Below are 9,134 nucleotides of genomic sequence, written 5' to 3'. Positions count from 1 at the left end.
TCCTGCCTTAGTTCTTTTCTTCTGAGTTGCTGCTGCTTCTTCCAAGGAACAGGGCTCCACTTATCAAAATAATGTTATTTATATGGGCTCTCATCATATTGTCTACCCACACTCAACTCATCATATTTAAGACAGGACTTCTATTCCAGGACGGGATGGCACAGCTGCACACGGTGTGTGCCCTCATTCGACATCTGCATGCAGCCCTCGGGAGCCAACCTGCAGCCCTGGCAGTGTCTGCAGCCATGCACAGCACATATGGCTGAAATCACCGGCTGATCTACACGATCATACAAAGGAAACTTAAGGAAAAAAACCAAAATAAAAAGGAAAGACAAGGCAACAGAAGCACATCACCTCAATGCTTCCGACAGGCTGCAGCTGCTGGGGTCTGAGGGGTTTCTCCCCCAACAGCCAAAGCCTGCTGTCAGTTTTCAGCTGTGCCTGTGAGCACCTTTGCTGTCACAGTGACTTGCAAGGACTCTGGCTGAATCCCTGACAGCTCCAACTACTGTGTTAGCCTTTGTTTTTCTGCTGGACCTAATCAAAGATACTGTTTGTTAAAATCCTATTGTCTCGGTAGCAAAGAACAAGGACAAGCTTCTCTGCGGTGATTTAACACGTCCGACAGTTCTGTGTAGAGATTTATTACAGCCAGCGGAAAGTGCAAACATGCAATGCCCAACTCATTACTTTTAATTTGCCATTTCTTTAAAAAAAAAATGTATACACAAGGCTAAAGCCCAGGCCTTTCCTTACAGCTTCCTGTAATCTCTTGTCAGCCAAGGAACACAGCAAAGCACAAACCCGTGCCCTGCCCTTCAGAGGAAGGACAGGAAGATTTAGCCCCTCAGCCATTTAAAGGCAGGCTACCATGCTCCTGCCATACAAGCTTTCAGACTAGAAACTGATCTAAAACAATGGAATTAACCAAGCCCGGTGGTTTCAATTACCAGCTCTGCCTACGATCCTGCCTGAGAGCCCACAGAAGGTAGCTAATTAAAAAGATGGCATACTTTCTATTTTCTTTATTTGAGTAATGAGCTTTTCCTTCCAAAACAATTTTATTAAGCTGTCAGGGACTGTATCGTAATAAATAAAGCTCAAAGATAAGCGAGAGAGCACTCTTAAGAAATGCAATGATTCACCTCCCCCCCCTCCCCAGAAGCTTTTCAACTGCTTGTCTAATGATACGCCATAATTATTTGCAATGTTAAATCTCTTACATGACACAGTTGTAAGCCAACTACAAAAATGGCTTTAACAGTTAAAGAGGGTAAAGGCAGTGTGTGTGCTTTTCCATCCTATATGGATGAGACCCATTGCAGCCTGCTCTAGTGGGTGGCAACCCTGCCCATGGCAAGGGCTTGGAACTGCACAATCTCTAAGATCCCTTCCAACCCAAGGCATCCTGGACTTCTCTGATCTACACCCAAGAGAACAAAGCCCTGCCTTAGCTTTCCTGCTATGAGCCAAGGCCCAAGACTCAAACATGACCCCAGAGCAAAGCTGCTTTGGGAGAAGAGAGCATCATCACCAGCTGTACTGCTCGGCAGCCTCATCCCTGCTCCCATCCAGAAGGCACGGAGCTCATCCTATCATTCCAGCCACTGTGCCACAGGGAATCACTGATGGATTAGCTTAAGGCTGACTTTCAAGCAAGAGAAATTCTTTGGCAACCAAGAGAAGCCTATGATTGCTTTGGAAATCGCTGAGGCAGATAACTGGTATTACAGAGCTGCACAGAGAGCTTGTGCTACTTACATCGCGGCTTAATTGGTTATTTCTGATACAGCAATACAAATAGCTCACATCGTGAACCATCTCAGCCCCCCTCTCTCTGTTTTCAGGCTTATCATATTTGTCTTTTTACTGTATCTCAAGTGAAGCAAGGAAAGGAATAGTACATATAACCTGTAGCATCAGATCTTGGCAGGATCCCAGGCTGTTACTTCCAATGCCCCCAGTGCCACCATCCATGGAGCAGTCACAAAGAGCTGACAGGTAGGGGCACTCCCTGCGCTGAGGTTCTGTGTCCTCCCGTTCTCCAGGCTGAGCTGATGCACTGAAATCTTACATGGCCTTTCTCGTTAAAGGCAGAATGTTGTTGTTGCCTTTGATTATGTTTTGTCTGGAAAAACTGCTCCGAAAACAGCTTTTGCCTGTGATCTCTGGACAAGCTTCTCCTGTAATTCTGTTGTGACCTTTTCACCATCCATCCGAGGGGAACTCTGAAAAAACAAAGAAACAAACCCAAACCACAAAGTTGTAAAGAGCTGTTTTCTTTCTTCTGCCTTCAGAGACCTTTTCTTCCCCTCCAGAAGCACACGCCTGTCTAACAGGCTTCAAATCCCACTGCAAGATGAGAAGAAAATGGCCAAAGCCATGGGTGGCAGATAGCTTCAGGCAGAGCACAGGCGGAACACAGTCTCAAACCAGTTTGCATTAGTGAGCAATATGTATTTTACCTGTGGGAAAAGTCACACTTAAATTTCTGTTCGGACTTATCCCTGCGGAAGTGACAGATGTCTGCTGGGGCAGGAATGGGAGGGAGTGAATGAATACAAACAGGTAAAAGGGAAAAAAAACCCAACCACCCAGAATATGAGCAGAAAGACTTCACCAAATATAAACACAGTAAAATCTTTGCTCCAGATGAAATGTTGAACACAAGCTTGTCGGAGATTTAAGAACCCTTTTCAGGTGCTATTGCATTATACGGTATTTTTCTTCCAGACTTGGATCTTGGAAAATGAAAGCTTTTGAATGGTATTTCATTCTCTCCCAGAATGAAAAAGGTACATAATAAAAGCTTCATAAGATCACCTGCTTTTATAACATATTTCTTTACTCACAGGCTGTATTTTCACCAGCATTCCAGAGCTGAGTGTTTGCCCATCACTTGGCTTTTGTTGCCAGTAACAAAATACAGCAAAGCAGACCTTACCTTTGGTTCTTAGTGTGCTCTTAGCCTTCTAACACGCTTCTATAGCAAAGCAGCATGCAACCAAGTTTAATACAAACACCACTATGGCAGCAGCACGGTGACACCAAAGTGACTGACTGACCAAGCTGCTAAAACTGGGCCCATTCTACTGCTATTTAACTACAAAAACTCAGAAAGCTGCCTATGTATGACTGTTTGTTTTCCCCCTCTGCCAGAATATTATGTGCCTCCAAGTCAGACTTAAGCTCTAGTGATGACACAGTCACTGGTATAGATAATTTGGTTCCTAAATGTTTTCTTTGTGCACCGAAACAACATCTTTGAGCAGTTTCTTAAATGTCATTTCTTGCACTACACAAAGCGGGCAATAAACAATAAAATTATTCACCTTGAAGAAACCATCTGCTGTCATTAAGGACATCACCACTTTTTTTTCTTGCTTTGAATGGTCCCCTGAGATGCTCTAAGTGTCATTAAAATGCTATGTTTGCTGTTGTCTGCGTGCCAGGCTCATTTTGCTTTAGAAACAAAGATGATGATGGGTAAAATAAGCAGAAATTTCATTCTCTATTAGCTTGTATATTTCATCTATTTTGCAAATGTCTTTTAAAATGCTTCCTATTTGGACTTATTATTCGGAAGCTGCATCAGGAGCACAGAGCCCTTGGATGTGTGGTGCTCTGAGTGTGCATTGAAGGGCCTCAATGCTTGCTCTCTGCTGGCTCAGTGCATCCCCCCACACACCATTTATCAGCACCAAGCTGACCCACGCAGCCTGTGATACTGAATTGCAGCAAACCATGGTTAAAGTTAACCCAGGGCCACCTGCCTCCATTTTCCTCATCTACTCAGTCACAGATGGAGAGGACACCATCATCTGCAATGAAAGTTTAGCTCCCTTCCTCCTCCACGCTCCTCCCATGCCTGCAATATACCTGCTCCCTTTCTTCCTTGGATCTGTTCCTTTATAATGTGAGCACGACTGACATGGCAGCACATCCCTGTGCACTGAAAGATCCATCACAGCCTAAAGAGGATTTATTGCCTGTTTTCTGGACCAGCAGTGCAGCCTGAGTGTTGCAATAGTCAGCCAAAGGCATGCACAGCTGGTCCAGCTCCCTGTCACTCATCTCCCAGTCTTTCTTGCTTCTTTAGCTGGGTTTAAAACAGAAAGCTCAGCAGCTCCCCCCCCCAGAACTCCATCCCTACCTCATAAAAAGACTTGAGGCTCAAAGACAGAAAAGCAGTCCAGGAAAATCCATCTCAAAACTGGCCTTTGCTGTCTAGGACAACAGTCCATGGGAGGTGAAAGTCATGTGCATCTGCCCTAAAGACACTGCAGCACAGAACACCTCCTGGCACTGGACCTGGTGCAAGCAGGCTCAGAAGCTGGAGGTACTGAGGGCCTGGGAGGGAGGATCCAAATAAAGATCAGTCTGAAAAAGGTCAGGTAAAAGGCTGTTTTCTCAAAAGAACAAAAGGTTGAGAGCTGCATTCAGAATAGGCTGGGAAAAGTAATGGGTTTTCAAAACGAAGCTTTCTTGTTTTAAATGCTACATAGTCAGGGACACGTTATTTTCCTCCTAGCAAAAGCCTGGAAGAGCAGATCATTGAGACAATAGGCTTTGCCTTGCAGGATTCAGCCTTAGCTGCAAGGTTTATTCCTGGAGGCTGAATTTACTATAAAAAACTTCCCCAAACGCAGCCAATATAACGAAAGGCAATCAAATGTTAAGAAAAAGCAATCACAACCCACTGTTATTAATAGAGCTGAAACCAAAAGCTGAGGTCTGTCAGCCTTAAAAAACAAAATTAATTGTTCCTTAGCTCCACTGTCTTTAATTGCTCCTCCCACCAATCGAAGCGTTACAGAAATATAAAGGAAACCTTCAAGTCAAAATGCAGCTTCTCTTAGAACGAAATGCCATAAAAGCTCAATAAAGGCAGCCTGGGATTCTGGTGACATCAGTTTTGCTGTTGTGGTTTCTGATGTCACAGCAGCCTTTGATGGGATTATTTCTGCGTGTTTCATGACCCAGTCATTATCGTACCCATATTGTAGACTTCATATTACAGTCAACAATAAAAAATACCCTTGGCAACCTCCATTACATTCTGCAGTTAATTTGCGCTCTCGCAAAGTGCTTATATTTACTATGAGTGATAATCATACATATGCATGAGACCTTAAGTGAAGGAGAATGTGCTTAGGAGCGAGCACAGTGGGAGTTTTGCCTCGAAGAGATGTCAAAATCAGTTCACTTTTGTTACATATGAGTAATTTAATTTCTTCTACAGTGTTATTAGGGCAAGAATGAAGTAACATTCTTTGGCATAATTGAAGCAAATCCCAGCAAGACAAGAGGATAACAAAACCTTCCCATCTTGTCATGTCAAATCCTTACCTACTCTGTAGCGCACACAGACACATTCTTGGCGTCGAATTAAATTATCCCTTTGAGTTTATTAACTTGTTACATCCCCCGACCTTCGGTATATTTATTATTGGATCTTTAAACTTCCTTCTTTCTCTAGTTTACTCCCTCTGAACTGACCTTGTTTTTACACCAGATCAGAAATACTGATGGCATTCAATCCCTTTTCAATCCTGGAGCTATTTCAACACAACATGCAAGTCCAGAGGAAAACTAGTTATGTGTAGGTTAGACGAGCCATAGCAGCTAAGTCATGCAACACTTTGTTGTTTCTGACTTTACAGTATTTCTGATGGAACTCAGGACAAAACTTCTGTGGAATAAATAGCTTTGTTCATTTTGTGGAAGAGCAACCTGCCCAGCTTCACAATGAAAGTACTGACAGATGGCTGGCAGGGTTTCTCAGTGGTTAAGCCCTTGTAACCTTGCAGGCCTGTGGTCACTTGGATGCACTCGTGATTATTTAAAGCTTTGAATTTATCATATTTGGCTTCAGAGGGAACTGGAGCTGACCAATGAAGTCATATCTGAGCCCAAGAAAGGCAAATTTTACATATGACAGTGATCCATTTCAGGCACCAGAGGTGGACAAGTGCTCACCTGTATCCCTATCCCTCCTGCTTGCTTTCTGTCTAGTACATCTAGAAAGTACATCTAGTACCATCTGACAAAAGAACAGTCTCATATTTATTTGATACTTACCAAACTTGAAGAACACACTGCTTGGAATGCTCCAGCATGGCAAAGGCCTATTTAAATGCTCAGACTCCTGCTGTCTTGAGATTCAGCTGTGCTCTTCTGTTACTGCCATCCCTCCTACCTCATCTGTAAAACAGGAACAAATACTATTTATGCGCCTGTGTAAAGCTCCCGAGAGCATCACAGGAAAGGCAGCGTGCATGTGGATTTATTACTGGGTCTATTTATACAATGAAAAGTAAAACAACAGCACATAAGCAACTTCCAACAACTCATTTTTGCACTGCTTAGCCTGAGGAGGTCATTATGCAGTTGCTTCAGAGAAAGAAAGCTTCAGTGCTCTGAGCAGAGCATGCCCAAAGGAAGAACGCTCTGAGCACCAGGCTCAGGGAAGCCTCAGCTTACAAATCAGCTTATCTCACCCATGCACAGTGTAGCCTTTTTCACATGGTATTTTAAACACTCTTCGACTTGTGAATTCCTGAATCTGTGAGATAGAAGTAAGTCATCACAGGGTGAACCTCAGCTCCCTAGAACTGCCTAACAGGAACGGAGAGAAACAAAACCAAGGAGATATTTCCCAGGTAGATCTGGTGGAGCCGCAGACTTCTTGCAGATGTTATATGTCTCATTTATCTTATTCTTCCATTTTCTATTTGTTTTTAATTGCTCCCTTGGAACGTAATGTAACTCCCACATATCTGAATTGTGTAACTAATTGAGAGAAGTGGCAAATAGCTGTCGTTTATAGAGGAAAACAGTAAATGCACTATTTAACAGAATAAAATGGAACGCCAGCAAGCTTTACTGAAATTTCTTGCAGTGTTCAATCCACCACACGCAAAGAAGAGTAATTAATGGAAATCAGTATTACCCTTTCTTTGGCTTAATAGGTGCTCCACCTTTAGGGATCAGATGCTCTCTCCAATCTACAGCCTTTCTACAGGGACTTTCTGCTGGCCCATCTCTGCCAAGTACAGCAAAAGGAACTGCCTACCTATGGGACACTGAGCTGAGCCATGGAGCTCATTCTACCTTTCCTGAAGGGCAGACAGGAGCTGCATAGAGCCACTACACCTGGGCCCATCGATAACATCTCAGTTTGAAATATACTACTTGGCACAGGTTTACAGCACAGCCAGGTCTTCTTGGACTTCGTTAAGATAGAATAACACTGCATTGTGCTTTCATTACTTGCATATATGTTGATGAAAAAAGATACTGGAGTTTTTAAGGCTATAAGAAGATACAGTTAACTCATCTGATCTTCTGAATCACACGAGAGCACCCATAAGTAACGATCATGGCTACCTGATGCTGGTGGAATGCAGCAAATATATAGTTTGTGACTGTGCACTGCAGTAAACTACAGTTGGTGAAACTCAAATGGGAACTCTTGAACTCTTTCTCTGCCAGATACGGGATAGAAAAATTGCCTACAGGCTGGTCTAGGTGAAGCTGCATTAAGCTAAGCTGTAGATGAAATTGTTGTATTCAATGCAAAGGCTGCTATGACAACAGATGAATGCTGCAGGTAATTTAATTACATTCCTGTCAGCCCCTCTGCCTTTCAGGAGACAATGCAGCAGCCAACAGCGTTTTCTTTTAATTTTGCAGGTGGCACAAAAATCACATGTCAATTTCTCCTCCAGAGGGTCTAACAAGAGCATTTCACTTGAGTCACTGAAACATTATTTAAGTACCTTCAAGGACTGCTTGTGCTTTCTCCCAGCATCTCCAATCCTCTGTGCATTCACCCCACAGTCTCAGTCACACTGCGCAGTGATGCTTTGAGTCCATCCTCTTCTTTGCAGCTGTATGACTCTCCCATGGGCTGAACACCGACAGCAGCATCTCCATTGCACACCGAAGACAGAAATGCTGCCACTGAAAACAAAGCAACAAAGCCCAGCTCAGCCCAAAGCCAACAAAGCCCCGTGGGAGCAGAGGCACCTTCGTGTCCAACTCACACAGTGCCAGAGGACAGCAGGATGCCAGCAAGCAGTGTCTCCTTCTCCACAGCGCAGGAGATTGTGTGGGTCAAATAGGAGTTTTAATTACATGGCAGAGTTTGTAATTAACTCTGTTAACTCTTGGAGGTTTTCTCCAGTATCAGCAGGAGCAGGTGGCAGTTGCTGCTCTGTGCTGTGCTTCGAGCTGTGCTCCAGCAAAGCATCCTCCTGCCCTGCCCCTACCCAAGGCACTGGGAAGAAATAAATGTGTGAAAATCAGCGTTAATCTGACAAAAGAGAGCTGAGAAAGCCACAGTGTAGGGTGGCTGTTTCCATCCTGCACTTATCTTTCACATCTCGGGTGTGTTTTGGTAATGAACACTGCTTGACCATATTAATGGGAAAAAGTGCTGGAGGAAGGAGGTGAGAAAGGTTCCTCTGTGACTGCAAACTGTGAAGCTGGGAAAGGAAAACAGCCTCTTTAAGGACAAAGTATTGACTGAAAGAACAGGGAGAAGTTAACAGGTATTGACTTGCATTTGTTGTAAGCAGGTCACTGGACCGACATGTCCCTCTCTGAGGCATAGTGAAATACAAGTGCCACAATGGGCAAACGTTTAATGTTGCATACATGTCATTCCCTGCTACAGAGACAGCACTTTTCCATGCAAAATCCCTTACATTTACTCCAGAATGAAACCTCCCACAGGGCAGCACTAATGATGGTGGGAGTGGTGAGATCCCAGCCTGGCTATAGCAGTGATCTGCACCTCCCAAATCTGCATGCAAGATCACTCAAATGAATTTACATTAATTAAAAGAAGGAACATCACCATTATCTATTGTATATCTGAGTAAACTGTGTGAGGACAAATCCTTCCATACCAGAGCATAAATTCAGTCACCATGCAATTATCTTATAGTTACATGGCTACAGAACAAGCATGCAACAAGATTCAGATAACATGTGAAGTCGATAAGAAATACCCAGGCAGATCAGTGGCAGTAAGGAAATTATCCACACCAAATTAGGTATCAACGAACACATTTACTACCACATAAGTTATTATTCTGAATATAAACTGCAACTTAGTTAATTTT

General features: G+C 43.5%; 1 long non-coding RNA gene across 1 annotated transcript; it reads right to left on the bottom strand.

Moving 5' to 3' along the window:
- Window positions 1-1,907: 1,907 nt before the first annotated feature.
- On the bottom strand, window positions 1,908-8,890 carry LOC107321082 (uncharacterized). Its single transcript, XR_014931948.1, has 3 exons — window positions 7,785-8,890; window positions 6,085-6,207; window positions 1,908-2,231 (listed from the first exon to the last, which is right to left on the bottom strand). It is a non-coding gene; the product is annotated as an uncharacterized LOC107321082 (long non-coding RNA).
- Between the last annotated feature and the right edge of the window lie 244 nt (window positions 8,891-9,134).

This window comes from Coturnix japonica, chromosome 9 (genome assembly GCF_054131305.1).
Source record: "Coturnix japonica strain WE chromosome 9, WE-NBRP24, whole genome shotgun sequence".
Taxonomy (NCBI): Eukaryota; Metazoa; Chordata; class Aves; order Galliformes; family Phasianidae; genus Coturnix; species Coturnix japonica.
The sequence above is the reverse complement of the archived record's forward strand: the minus strand, read 5'-3'. Positions and strand labels throughout refer to the sequence as shown.